This window comes from Adiantum capillus-veneris, chromosome 9, assembly GCF_014529385.1.
Source record: "Adiantum capillus-veneris isolate H3 chromosome 9, ASM1452938v2, whole genome shotgun sequence".
Lineage (NCBI taxonomy): Eukaryota > Viridiplantae > Streptophyta > Polypodiopsida > Polypodiales > Pteridaceae > Adiantum > Adiantum capillus-veneris.
The window spans coordinates 149,546,945-149,561,490 of record NC_140939.1 but is presented as its reverse complement, the minus strand read 5'-3'; the positions used below and the strand labels follow the sequence as shown (position 1 = coordinate 149,561,490).

The 14,546-nt window shown below is 45.0% G+C and overlaps 2 pseudogenes across 1 annotated transcript; both read right to left on the bottom strand.

Moving 5' to 3' along the window:
- Positions 1–305: 305 nt before the first annotated feature.
- Positions 306–8,884, bottom strand: LOC147451363 (uncharacterized; annotated as a pseudogene). Its single transcript, XR_015189219.1, has 2 exons — positions 8,503–8,884; positions 306–8,415 (listed from the first exon to the last, which is right to left on the bottom strand). The product of XR_015189219.1 is annotated as an uncharacterized LOC147451363 (transcript).
- Positions 8,885–9,028: 144 nt separating this feature from the next.
- On the bottom strand, positions 9,029–10,210 carry LOC147451362 (uncharacterized; annotated as a pseudogene).
- Between the last annotated feature and the right edge of the window lie 4,336 nt (positions 10,211–14,546).

The window sequence follows — 14,546 nt, the reverse complement described above, 5'->3', positions numbered from 1 at the left end:
GTGTAGTACAAGTATTAGTACCAACATCGTCTAGTAGTACCAATAATTATCAGTACTAGTACTAGTATATAGTGTACCAGTACTGCCAGTACTAGTATAGCAGTATTGCAATAATCGTACTCATACGAGTACTATCAGTATCTGTAGTAGAACCAATACTAGTACCAGTACTGTGTGTGTGGGGGGGGGGAGGGGGGGGGGGGGGGAGAGAGAGAGAGAGAGAGAGAGAGAGAGAGAGAGAGAGAGAGAGAGAGAGAGAGAGAGAGAGAGAGAGAGAGAGAGAGAGAGAGAGAGAGGGGCACGGGTATACCTATTTTGCTAGAGAGAGAGTATCTGTAGTAGAACCAATACTAGTACCAATATTGTGTGTGTGTGGGGGAGAGAGAGAGAGAGGGAGCGGCACGGGTATACCTATTTTGCTAGAGCGTCGAAACTCAGATCTGGGATTTTAGTTTTTGGCGCTTAAATTATTTTTTTATTATGTCGATCTTGCTATGATCATCGTTATGATTGTCGCTATGATCATTGCTATGCAACAAATAATATAGCGACGCCGTGGATTTTCACATTTGAGACTCACATTGCTAGCGTCTGTAAGACAAGGGAAGCTAGGGTCTCAGAGTCCACCACCACCCAAACACCCTTTTTATAGGCATGCCCTTGGTCCTTTGCCCTAGTTGGACTCCCCGTTCCACACCGCCTAGCCCGGATACCAGTGTAAGATAAGGGAAGCTAGGGTCTCAGAGTCCACCACCTAGCCACCCTTTTTATAGGCAAGCCCTTGGCCCTTGCCCTGGTTGGACTCCTCGTTCCACACCGCCTACCCTGGCCCCACCCTTGTCTATCCGGCCTTGCCGGTATCTTGACAGCGTCGCTAATATGAAGAACCTCTTGTAGTGAATCCTAAACCAAAGGCCGACTATAATTATGATAGAACTGCATAAAGATCTCAAGAGCTTAACAAGACCTCATGCCAGGCAAAGTCATCAAAGAAGCTACATAGGTAACGACAAGATTTGTATTCCTAAGTCTTTCAATGCTGCTAGTCAGAAATCAGGTTTCGAAAGTCAACAAAGGCCTATAACAGCGTCAAAGGCTCTTTATTACAACAGGCTTAACTCAAGAATTAATGGAGTCTTCACTATCAAAGGACAATCAATTTAATAGGAATACAAATTCAAAGATAAAACGAGTATGGAAAATGAAACCTTCAATGCCAACTTGGTCCTTCAATAATCCATTCTTTGAGGGTTCAAGCTTACTTTTACATGAATAAATTTTTGTAGTAAGCTCAAGAATATAAAAAGTCAAGTTTCGAGGGTTGAAAAAACACTCTTTGCATAGTCAGAGTTGACTGTTGAGACATGAACAGTGAGTAAAGTGTTAGTCCCAAAGCTTCAAGTCCTAATAAACTATGTGCTAAAAGTTGTAGTTATTATGCTTACGCTCAAGCCGGAAATGTTGAGCATATCTATGTCATGTCACTCATGCTAGATTAGACGAGCATGAGAGTCGAAGTCTATTAACTTAATCATGGTGGAGCGACGTAGAGTCCAATACTCATGCATAATGCACAGTAAGATGAGAGCACCTATCCTCTTAGAAAAAACCCTTCTTAAAGGGGTGCCAGCTTGTAAAGCCATGCTGTATGCTTTTATAGCTACACCTTCTTTGTGAAAAACCCCTCAAAAATTTTATTGCGCAACATATTGTTTTTCATGCATTTTTGTGTATGAATATATAGGATGTCCCATCAATGGACATATGCATTAGACACTCTTTTTTGCTTTCACCTATGCACCTTGAGTGAACTACACACAGGCAAACCAATATTCTATATTTCTACCCTTATATTTGCTACCCTCTTATTTCTAAATTCATCAGCAAATAATCCCTTCAGTACCTCATTAATATTTCCCATGCTCATAAGTACTCCAATAATGCATGTATCCCAAAGGCACTTTTTTTCTACTCGATTTTTTGCCTTTGGTTAGCCAAGTATTAGACCCTAATTTAGATCCTCATTTATCTACTTCTCTTGTACATACTCTTATTAAATAAATAGAAAACCTCCCATTATGTTGCTACAATGAACATGCGATGTCATCTCTAGCTCACACCAGAGACAAACTTAAGACATTCATAGCAAAATGGACCTCATCAATAGATTCATTGATGAATGAAGACAAACAGCCCATTGACAACTAGTCAACAACCTTCCAAGGCCTCCACGGACACTTCTTAATAGTGCCCGAGGACATGCAATAAAATTGAGAGGGACAAATGTTAATTGAGCGAATGTCAATTCACAAGAGCTACTAAAGGCCCAATTCTTATGAATGCGCATCAAAGATATATAATACGAAGAAGCAGTGAAGATTGGAGTTACACATTTTCACATTTTTCCAAAATGATCATGTATTGTAATTTTCCAATTTATTTCAAGCCATTTTAATAATTATAATGTGTTACGGTCTCAATCAATGTTTCAAGCTTTAAAGAACAGGTTAGTTAATGTCCCTAGGTTGTAGATACAGTAAGTAGTGGAGCCCTAAATCCTTGGGTGCTCGGACATTACATATTTTTACGCTAGGTATATAAGGCCGTGGGTAAATGGAATTAGGGTTCTCAACCTCATTTGTTCAGACCACTCTTACTAAGAGCTCATGGAGGTGTGTGGCTATGAAGTCCTTAAGCTCATGATGTGTGTGGCTATGGAGTCCTTGAGCTTCTCTTTGTTCATGTGACTTGATTAATAGTAATCAAGTCTTAATTCTCTTTCACTATGCCTCTCATACTCTCTCTTGTTAATGATGCTTGATTAGCTTGATCTTAACTAATTAGTGGTTATTACTTCTCTAATCTTGTGTTATTGTCCTCTATTCTTTGTGTGTGCATGTAAGTTTGATTAGAGTGCAGATGCTCAACAGATCTATCCGTGTGCGTTTGTGATTAGTGCATTTCATGACGGGATTAGGTATATGTGCGTCGTTGCAATTGTTAGTGAGTGTGATTGGGTTGATTTTAGGTGAAGAGAAGTGGAGGTGGAGATTGCCAATCATTGTGGCTTAGCTCCTCCATAGGTTGAGAAGCTCACCTTGTAGAGTCACCATTTGTGTTGCCATGATGAGCTCACTACTCTTGTGAGTGTTTCCATGCCCTAGCAAGTGGCTCATCACTTCGGATTGAAAAATATTGTTGGTCATTGGGCTATACTACGTTGGTATCCCCCGTAGCCCACTCATTGAGCATCAACCCTCAAACTCTGACATAATCCAAGCTATTAACCACTCAAAACAGAGAATCTAAGCCTAAAGGTCCTCAACGACGAGTACAACTACTCCCAAGACATCTATACACAGTTGAGGTAAACATACCTCAATCGTGCGGTTTCTAAAAGTTTGTTTTTGTTCTCTAGGCAAACCTAGAGGAGGTTTTGGACAATGCTACTGAGCACTGAGGTTCTTCCCTAGTTTGGTCACCTCATCCCCGGCAATAGCACCAAACTGTGGGGCTCCCTTGTTTTCAAGCCTCGCTATCTTATTGTAGTGATAGTGAGAACCACAAACATAAATGGCATACCGTGTGATGAAGTTGACTCGACTAGTGCATGGAGGCTACAAGAGGTTTCCAAGCTCTTGGAGAAAACACTCAATACCTGTCTACTCAAAGCTACACTCAGTTGCATGTTAGGCAAGGGCTGTTGCTACTCTATCCAGCATGCTTCAAAACAATCCAAAAACAAACTGAATTCTTCACTTACATCTTGTTGGAGCACCTTTAGTTTAGCATCCATCTCGAGTGGGGACGCCTCTTTACAAAATCCATGTAGGAAACGCGCCTGTAGAGCTGGCTAAGCATGCCTCGGCTCACCTTCCAAAGCTTCATACCACACTCTCTCTTTATCGCGCATCACAAACGGGAATGTCTGCATCTTGTTTTCCTCATTCGGCATACGCAATGACAACATGTACAACTCAAAATATGAAATCCACTTGTCTGAACTATCTTCATATGTGAAAATTGGCCCATAACTTTGAGACTCCATGTCCACCAATGCAAAAAACTGTCTTCTTGTCTAACTAGGAGCAATCGGTGTGCTCCTCAGTGGGGGCACCAAAAGATGGAGGGGGAATGGGGAACACACCCGAAACACACACAATTGCCTCACTATAGCTCAGGGCACTCACAGCACCCCTATCCTCTCAAAAACACCTTCAAAAGACTCAACACGCTCTGACAGACCACCGGCTACACATCTCTGAACTCACACACTAGCAAGATCGCCATTCAACTCACACATACTATTAATGCTCATTTCAACACACCCAAGACACACCACAACTCGATTTTCATTCTCTTTGCACCACAAAGCGGGCCGCGGGCACACACTTTTGTTGACATCGATATACACGCAAAGAGCAAGAGAAAAAATAGGAGGTAAGGGGGAAACAACACCAAAAATTGGGGGAAAGGGCTTCCAATTACTTAGCAAGAGCACATACAAGCATCCTCTTGGCTCTTTGCACTTCACTGTTCAAAAACAAGGGCGGACAGCCCATTAAAATGAGCAAAAAAGGGGTTTATAGAGGAGTCCCACCCTTTTTTGGTAACTTTGATTTGATTTGGCCCTTGGGGCTTTGAACTTAGCTATTTTTGCTTGCTTGGGGGCCCTACAATCGATTTCTCTCACTCTTCTCTCACATTGCCACTCTCAAGCTCGAGGGCTAACCCGTACCCCTAACCACACAGAATCACATACACACGAAGACTATCTGCCAATCTCTAATGCACCGACTCGCCTACGAGCACCACTGGTTGCACACACTCACACATGAGCACTTCAGCACAATAGACCCATCAACAAACCGTCACCCGTATCCCCACATTGATGCATACACTCACTAAATCCTGTAAACACACTCACATTGGGAGGCCTCACACACCTCGATCGCACACAAACCCATACCCAATCTTCAACCACAATCACTCTTCCTCTCTCTTCGCACACACACACACACACACACCTGTGTGGACCCGAGCCAATGCTACCACGGCCTCGCACAAGACAAGATGAAGGAATAAAATGATTTGAGTCGAGCAATCACCATAAACCATAGAAAAACATGCATCAAAACACATGCGCATACAATGATGGCATCAACGGCCACGACAATCCCTGATGTTCACTTGTAGCCATGGGCGGCTCTCCTTTAACCTCGTTTTTCAACTATCAGCCACCCCTCTACATGCGGCTTATGGTCTTGTGGCTTTCGACGACCCTCCCTTTCTGTAGACGGCAACTCACGGCCTCCAACACGGAGGGCACTCTCTTTTCGCCAGTTGCGACCTTGCTTGCATGCGGCTCCCTGCCATGATGGCCCTTTATTCACCAACACTCTCCATTACACAAATTGAGTGCACAGCCAACAAGCCCCTCATCACTGGCGGCCTTCTTCAAACCTGGCTCTCTGGCGCGGATTTAGGTGTAGGTCTCGGCATGCCTCATTAGGCCCTCCAAAATGGTCCCGTTCCTCATGGCAGTGCTGACGCAGCACCCAGAGACCCTCCTTATGCTCTGTAGCTAGCCCTTAATGGCCCTCACGCCACCAGCCTGCCACCATGATCTCTCGGTGAATCCTCCCCCTACTGCAGTTCTCGGCCAACTGACGCCCTCCAAAATGGTGGCCCTCTCCCCTTCTACATTCAGACTCCCCAGCTCATCGACCTCCTCCTCCTTCTGGTTCCTCTAGCACCATCACCTTGCAAGCAATGCCCTTCTATTCTGTTCAAGGCCTAGGCCCTCCTGCCCCTTCTCCGACGACTCCACCCTCAGGTGGCGCAACTTTCCCTCCTCTTGAAGCCGCCACCACCTGGAGCGCCTCTCTAACTGCCGCACCTGAGCCCTCTACTGCGGCGCCTCCAACTGCTTGCTCATGGCCCCAAAACTCCCGGCAATAGCCATTCCCATATAGCACTCGCTGCTCTCAGCCTCTTCCATAATCCTCGAGTCTGCTCCCTTGTTGGTGGCTCTCTCTCTCTCTCTCTCTCTCTCTCTCTCTCTCTCTCTCTCTCAGCTTGCTCTCCCTCGCCACCTGCCCGAGCTTCAACTCCCTTCCCCTAAACTGGCTTCCAAACTCCCGGTTAATCTTTACCACACTCGCCTTCCCAGGTGGCACCCAGCTTGTATTGCAAGTTTTCATGCAGCCCCCCATGCTCGTTACTAGCTGCTCCTGCTCACACACCCTGCAATGACCTCCGCCTTTGCCACCAGATGGCACCCTTTCCTCATGCATACTATAGCGCCCTCCTGCTTTGCCGTCCAGTTATCCTATCCTACTCATGCATTGGAGTACAGTAGCGTCACCACCCCGTTTACAGTAGCGTTTTTTTTTTCCTTCTAATTTCCAGCTTCAATCTTCACTATTGAAAAAAAACCCAGCTTGGTCTTGTTACCCTAAAGGGCAGCATATCCGCTATTCCACAAGCCACAAACAAATGGAATCCACTTTGTAGAAGGACTTCCCAGGTATTGATCTTGTCGAGAAAAAAGACTACTTGACCACTTCAATCATCAATAATCCCGAGTGATAAATCTGCCATAACGTCCGATTAGTGAGCTATGAGATATGTGCCTTCAAGCACAGAAAAAACCCTATCAAGTAGAGTGTCCTATAGACATCTAGATCAAAATCCCATATATAAACCTAATAGCACCTGTACCCAGCATCCCTCGTCCCGTTCACAACCTTATGATATGAACACTTGCTCCTGTCACCTGTTGATAGGAAGAAACAATTGCAGTTTCTACTAGAGAGTGCTCCATCTCTGTGTACCTTTCTCCTAGCTGCATCAAACACTCGCTGAATGTCCCTGTCATTTGCCTGCAAACTACCATGCATGGGCTTCTTGCACTTCCATAGGCCGACCATCTTCAGTTGTACTATCATTGCCCAACCCCTTGTTGAGCATTCATGCTCAATCGAAGCTCAACCATAGCATTATTAAAATAAGATATGATTGCATATTAGAAAACTGATACTTAGTATCTACATAAGAAGTAGATAGATAGAGAGAGAGATTTTATCAGCTGTAGAACCCCCCAGATCAAACGGAAAGGCATGAGATGCCCCATGCGTGACGTCAGCTCCACCAAGATCAAATTGATGGCGTTGAGAACAGCCACCTATCTGTAAAACATGTGTGAGCAATAAATCCTCGACACCCACAAACCTGTAAACAAGCCACTCTCGTAGCCTCCCATAGCATGGTTCTTCAATAACCTGTATCCATATGCATGCTTGATATAAAAAATGAGCGGTATACATCCACATTTGAAGAAATTGCATCAACTGAAATCATTCCTCCCTTTGCTAGAATGCTCTCCATAACATAATCTCCATCCAAAGAGCTTTGCAAACGGTGCAAAACTGCTTATAAAGCAAGCTTCAAGAGCATATCTATCAACAACATGGCACCAACCTTCGACACCCTATCATCCCGAAGCAAAAGAGAGGGTTTTCCAACCCCCTCGTCCACACAAGGCATCCCTATACCTGTCTCATGCTGCTCTATGACCACCTCATCTACATGCATAACATTGTAAATATCATACCTTGAGGAAGTGGAGTCCGTCTCCCATGTGCTATCTCTAGCGAAAGAGCTGCCGCCACTTGACTCATGCTCTTCCCCTGTCTCAGAATATGGAATCTCGTCCATCACTACTGCTTCAACCTTATCAACAAATCTCACTTGTCGGCCATGAGCACACGCCCCAAGGATTTGACCATCCATAGCTGAATCTGGCAACATATTTCCTTGGCTTGGCACCTCTTCAACCACCCGATCTTTCTTGTTTGGCATTCGAGGCAAAGGAATAACCCTCTCTCTCTCTGCAACCATAATATCTTTGACTCTTCTTGCATATGCAGACTCTCTAGCATCGGTTGTGCTTTTATCTCCTTCGCTTCAACTGGCTCTGACACTATCGGATTGGACCACCCTTGCCTCACTTGACTTTTCTTCAAGAGCTGCTGCAAAGCCACTGCCTCCGCATATGACACCGGTCCATCGACTTCAACTTTATCACAAACATCCACATGCAAGCACTCCATGAATTTGTTTAATTTCAAAAAGTCAGTATTCTCTGTAGCAGTTACCTTTATGAGTTTGCTCCATAGCGCTTCGAAATCCCACACAAACGCTTAAAAGTGACCAGCCAAGCTTTGCTTTGGAATGCCGTTTCTAGGATGTTCTAATCTAGCTTTTCTTCAGCCTGCAAGCCATCGTACCATGTTTTGGCCTTTCCACGAACCAGGAGTGAGAACGCCTAAGCCACTCCCTCTTCTTTCGACAAGCCGCTCTCCAGCAAAAATAGACCATAGTCATGCAACCACACTTCTGCATCTTCAACACCTGTAAAGGTCGAAAAACCCGACCACATCTTTCTTAGCAGCACTTGCTCTTTGAAACTAGTAACCTGTAAAAGTTGGAAAACCCTACCACATCTTTCTTAGCAGCACTTGCTCTTTGAAACTAGTATCACCGAAACACCGTCTTTGACTTCACCAAGAAGCGATCAGTAGCTCCTCAGTGGGCACCACTGATGGAAAGGGAGAACAAACCAAACACACTCCAAACTTGCCTCTCTATAGCCCAGGGATTAACCCGCACCCCTAACCACACATAATCACATACACACGCACATTATCTGCCAATCTCCAATGCACCGACTCGCCTATGAGCACCACTGAGTGCACACACTCACACATGAGCACTTCAACACAATAGACCCATCAACAAACCGTCACCTGTATCCCACACATTGATGCATACACTTACCAAATCCTGTAAACACACTCACATCGATAGGCCTCACACACCTTGACCACACACAAACCCACACTCAATCTATAACCACAATCACTCTCTTCCTCTCTCTCTCTACACACACACACACCTGTGTGGACCGGAGCCAATGCTACCACGGCCTCGCACAAGACAAGACGAAGGAATAAAATGATTTGAGTCGAGCAATCACCATAAACAACATGCATCAAAACACATATACGGGTACAAAGATGGCATCAACGGCCACGGCAATCCCCGCTGTTCGCTTGCAGCCATGGCGGCTCTCCTTAAACCTCGTTTTTTCGACTATTGGCCACCCTCTCTGCATGCGGCTTATGGTCTTGTGGCTTTCGACCACCTCCCTTTCTGTAGCCGGCAACTCACGGCCTCCAACACGGATGGCAATCTCTTTTTGGCCGCTCGCGACCTTGCTTCCATGCGGCTCCCTGCCATGATGGCCCTTTATTCACCAACACTCTCCCTTGCACAGATTAAGTGCACAGCCAACAAGCCCCTCATCACTGGCGGCCTTCTTCAAACCTAGCTCTCTGGCGCGGATTTAGGTGTAGGTCTCGGCATGCCTCATTAGGCCCTCCAAAATGGTCCCGCTCCTCATGGCAGTCATCGTCAGCACCCAGGGGCCCTCCTTATGCTCTGTAGCCAGCCCTTAATGGCCCTCACGCCACCAGCCTGCCACCAGCTCTTGGTGAATCCTCCCCCTGCTGGAGTTATCGGCCAACTGACGCCCACCAAAATGGTGGCCCTCTCCCCTTCTACATTCAGACTCACCAGCTCATGGACCTCCTCCTCCTTCTGGTTCATGTAGCACCATCACCTTGCAAGCAATGCCCTCCTATTTTGTTCAAGGCCTAGGCCCTCCTGCCCCTTCTCCGACGACCCCACCCTCAGGTGGCGCAACTTTCCCTCCTCTCGAAGCCCGCCACCACCTGCAGCGCCTCTCTAACTGCCGCACCTGAGCCCTCTACTGCAGCGGCTCCAACTGCTTGCTCATGGCCCCAAAACTCCCGGCAATGGCCATTCGCAGATAGCGCTGGCTGCTCTCAGCCTCTCCCATAATCCTCGAGCCTGCTGCCCTCTTTGGCGGCTCTCTCTCTCTCTCTCTCTCTCTCTCTCTCTCTCTCTCAGCTTTCTCTCCCTCGCCACCTGCCCGAGCTTCAACTCCCTTCCCCTAAACTGGTTTCCAACCTCCCGGTTCTTTACCACAACTCGCCTTCCCAGGTGGCACCCTTGCATTGCAAGTTTTCATGCAGCCCCCCATTCTCGCTACTAGCTGCTCCTGCTCACGCACCCTGCCATGACCTCCGCCTTTGCCACCAGATGGCGCCCTTTCCTCATGCATACTGTAGCGCCCTCCTGCTCTGCCGGCCACTTGTCCTCTCCTGCTCATGCATTGGAGTACACTAGTAGCGCCTCCACCCCGTTTACAGTAGCGTTTTTATTTTCCCTTCTAATTTCCAGCTTCAATCTTCACTATTGAAAAAAAACCCAGCTTGGTCTTGTTTCCCACCACCCTTCTCGCATGTCCGTTATATTTCACTTTACGCCAGCTTGCCCTAAAGGGCAGCATATCCATTATTCCACAAGCCACAAACAAACGGAATCCACTTCATAGAAGGACTTAGGTATGGATCTTGTCGAGAAGAAAGACTACTTGACCACTTTGATCATCAATAATCCCGAGTGATAAATCCGCCATAGCGTCCGATTGGTGAGTTATGAGATATGTGCCTTCAAGCACATAAAAAACCCTGTCAAGTAGAGTGTCCTGTAGACATCTCGATCAAAATCCCATATCATAAACCTAATAGCACCTCTACCCAGCATCCCTCGTCCTATTCACAACCTTATGATATAAACACTTGCTCCTGTCACCTGTGATAGCAAGAAATAATTACAGTTTCTACTAGAGAGTGGTCCATCCCTGTGTACCTGTCTCCTGGCTGCATCAAACACTCACTCAATGTCCCTGTCATTTGCATACAAACTGCCATGCATGGGCTTCTTGTACTTCCATAGGCCGACCATCTTCAGCTGTACCAACGTCATCACTGAGGGTGAGTTGTACAGGAAAGCATTGCCTTTTGCTTTAGGCCTCACCTTCCATCTTGCTTCTTCCCCGCCAGGCTGGTCTCTTCCAGATAGCACTGCCCACCATTGGTATTCATCACCACCGTCCAAACTCCACCAGCACCCGCCAAACGGGCTGCGATGTGCACCACACGCAACGCCTCAATGCCAGATGCCATAGACATCAGCTATAAGCTCCAAGGGCCACGCCTTTCTTGTGATGCCTATGATAGGTCACGACACACGCTATATACCCCAGCTCTTGAGCCCCCGCGCGTGCATGTGGTTTTAAACCAACAACACGTGGCACCCGTGCACTGCTTTGCCCTTGGGGTGATTCAAAACCTCCAAAAATTTCTTCAAAAATCCACATTTTTTTAGAGCCACCATTTTTTTGCTTCCACAGTTGATGATCAAGCCGCGACATCTTAGTGAAAGTTCTCATTGTTGTTCCCAATCTACCCGGTTTTTTCCACCACTCGAGACTCTGAAGCCCGCCAATCAAGGCTATGAAAAACCAGAAAACCTTTGACATGCAATTGTACCCGAACTTCAAACTGGATATCTTCCCCTTCAAAAGTTTGATTGATGCCTGATCAGTTCTTGCTAATTTTAGTAGATGCATATCACCGTGTAGAGCGTAACTGAACCCAAAAAAGCACCAGATGGCACAACTCCCAAAGTAGTAAGGTGGGCACATAATTGATCTCCGACAAATCTTCCACATACTATAAATTTCTTTCTAGAGCTCGAAACAATGATCCAAGAAAATCAGCATGCTCCATAACTCAAGCTCTACAGCCCTAGCCACTGGCACTAGCTCCGACCACCTTTTCATACCTGCCATGTCCATTGGGGATCAGCAAAGCCTCCCAAATTTGCACTGCCATAACTTCTACACCGTGGATCTGTTTGAGGATCCATCTAGACCATCTTCTAGAGAATCTTGAACACAACATTCTAGGGCACATTTTCCACACATCAAGTACTTTGACTTGCCATCCCAACAAGCCTTTTTTGAAGCACTCTTGGCCTAAAAAACTGCATATACCATACATTTCATTTGGCCTTGTCCTTCCCATGTCCTCCATACCTACTTAAGCCCTTTGCCGAGCACATATATGCACCCATAGCACGGCTTGGCACCACTTATAGCTTTAGCCTACTTTGCACGTACCAATGTTCCTTCCATCGGTACTAGAGAAGGTAGTTCTAATGAGCCTTTACACACCAATCTAGAGAATTTAAGTGATACCTTTGGTCGCATAATAGATAGCCATATTTTCTCCATGTGGGTGGGTGGTCACACTGTGGCATTCTAGAAACCCCTTCCCCGTCTCCCCTTGTGTCGGCTCTTATAGAATCCTACAATCTACACAAATACCAACCACATTCAGAGTTTGGTTCCATCTATCCGTGACAAATTGTATCAAACAACTATGGCATAATTTAATCATTACAGAGAGCCTTTGTGGACAGGAGCCCATACCTTTTGATCATCAATTTGTGGATGGTTGGGACTTAGAAATCTCTCATGAGTTGGATGTGTAGTTAGATGCCATACTCAAATTGAGCCACATGGCCCATTAGATGTTCATATTTTGGGATGCCTCAACCTCTATCTCCACGCCGGGAATGAGTGGACCAAGAAGGAAAAAGTGGCTAAAGAACTCGTGCCTAAAGTTGAGTGCACATGCATCAAATTTGAAGAGAATGAAGAAGCTAGGTTTATAATGTTAGTGCACACTATCAATAACTAAGTTGGAGTTTGACGCCACATACAATGCAAATGTTAGTTCATTGCAAAAGAAAGGTTCACTTGACTATCTATTGGCCCTATATGAATGCTCCAAAAATTGAAGATGCACTCAAGGATACCAAATTTCTCTTTGTAAAGCCGGGTTATGAGCTCACACAAATCGCCAACGCTAATAATTGTGAAAAATTCTTTTGCAAAGCAATTTCTTACACGGTGGAATGAAAAAGGGAACATGTTCATCCTACCAAAGCTTGCAAAGATTACACGAGCATGTATATCCAATGAGGACTAAGTTTTTGCAATTTGTTACATTGTGTGCATTATGAAATATTCGAAAATGCACAAAGTGTTGATTGCTAGATATTTTATCTAAAGGTGAGAAAGGATTTAAAGAAACCAAAATCTTCCTAGCAGACAAGAATTCCTTTATATCGCTCTAACGACATACAATTGGTGGCAACTTTAAGAGTTTACTTTCGAACTCGTTGCAAAGCTAGAGCGGCTCCTCTCCTAAGGTGGAAAAATCACATAGATAGGCTACAAAGAAATCAGAAGTTACTTTAGCATCCACCTTGCAAGCCTATTGCACACGCCATTTTGAGAAGTCCTTCAATGCTTGGAAGAGTCAAATATGTGCCCCCAATGAGCCACAAGAGCACCTGCACATGGTGTGTATGGCAAGCCGCCTTCTTTATAGTTTAGGTAAGTTGCAAAAGATTGTTTCTCTAAGTTATATATTTCTCTACGTCTTTCTCAAGTTGAATTGCAAATCATGTACATGGTTGAGAAAGTGTATAGAGATCTAGCTGCTCAACCCAAAACATCCATCTGATGCATGGGTTGAGTCAGAGAGAGAAGTAGAGAGAGAGAGAGAGAGAGAGAGAGAGAGAGAGAGAGAGAGAGAGAGGAGATCAAACTCTACCTAGAGGATTGGATCAACAAGCTTCCAAATAAAACTTTGTAAAGGAATTGTACATGGTGATTAGATTACCATGATGGAGAGTTTCTAGCCAATTGTCCCTTTAGACCGTTCTTGCTCTTGTTACTAACTTTGAAGTTGCTGTTGAATGACTAGTCTAGATGGTCATTGTGTCGGGGATGTAGTGACTCTTGCTGCCCTGAAGATCCACCTTCTTCCCTATCTTCTGAAGACATTTCACCAGTACTTTTGGATCGACGGAGCCCACCATGAGTGAAGGCAGCAATACCCTATATTCCATTGAGGGCTTTCTTCACCCGCTTCATGCAGGCATCGCAGTCTATGGAGACCTAAATCTAATCTAATATAACGTAAATCTAAATCTAGCGTAAATAAACGTAAATCTAATTAAAAATAAACCTAAATCTAATCTAATTTAACTTAAATAAACCTAAATCTAATTTAACGTAAGTCTACATCTAACCTAATCTTTAACGTCTTTTAGGATAGTTTCCTACGACGTTATAACTCTCTTCTTCTTGTGTGTGTGCGCGTGTGTGGATGTGTGTGCCAATAAAAAGAGATAAATGGTATAACCTTTCTATCACCCATGCCAAGTATGATAGATTGATGATGCCATTTCCCTCTTGAATGATAGGTCTTGAGTTCAACTCCTCGTCGGCTAGATCTTTAGGTCTTTTAATTTTAATTAGTTTCCTACGACGTTAAATTAGTTTCTCTCTCTTTCTCTCTCAATGTGTGTGCGTTTTTTTGGATCGTATGCATGTTTTCTCTCTCTTTTCCTCTCTCAATGTGTGCGTTTTTTGTTTGTGCATGTTCTCTCTCTCTTTTCCTCTCTCAATGCGTGCGTTTTTTGTTTATGCATGCTCTCTCTCTCTTTTCCTCTCTCAATGTGTGTGTGCATTCTTT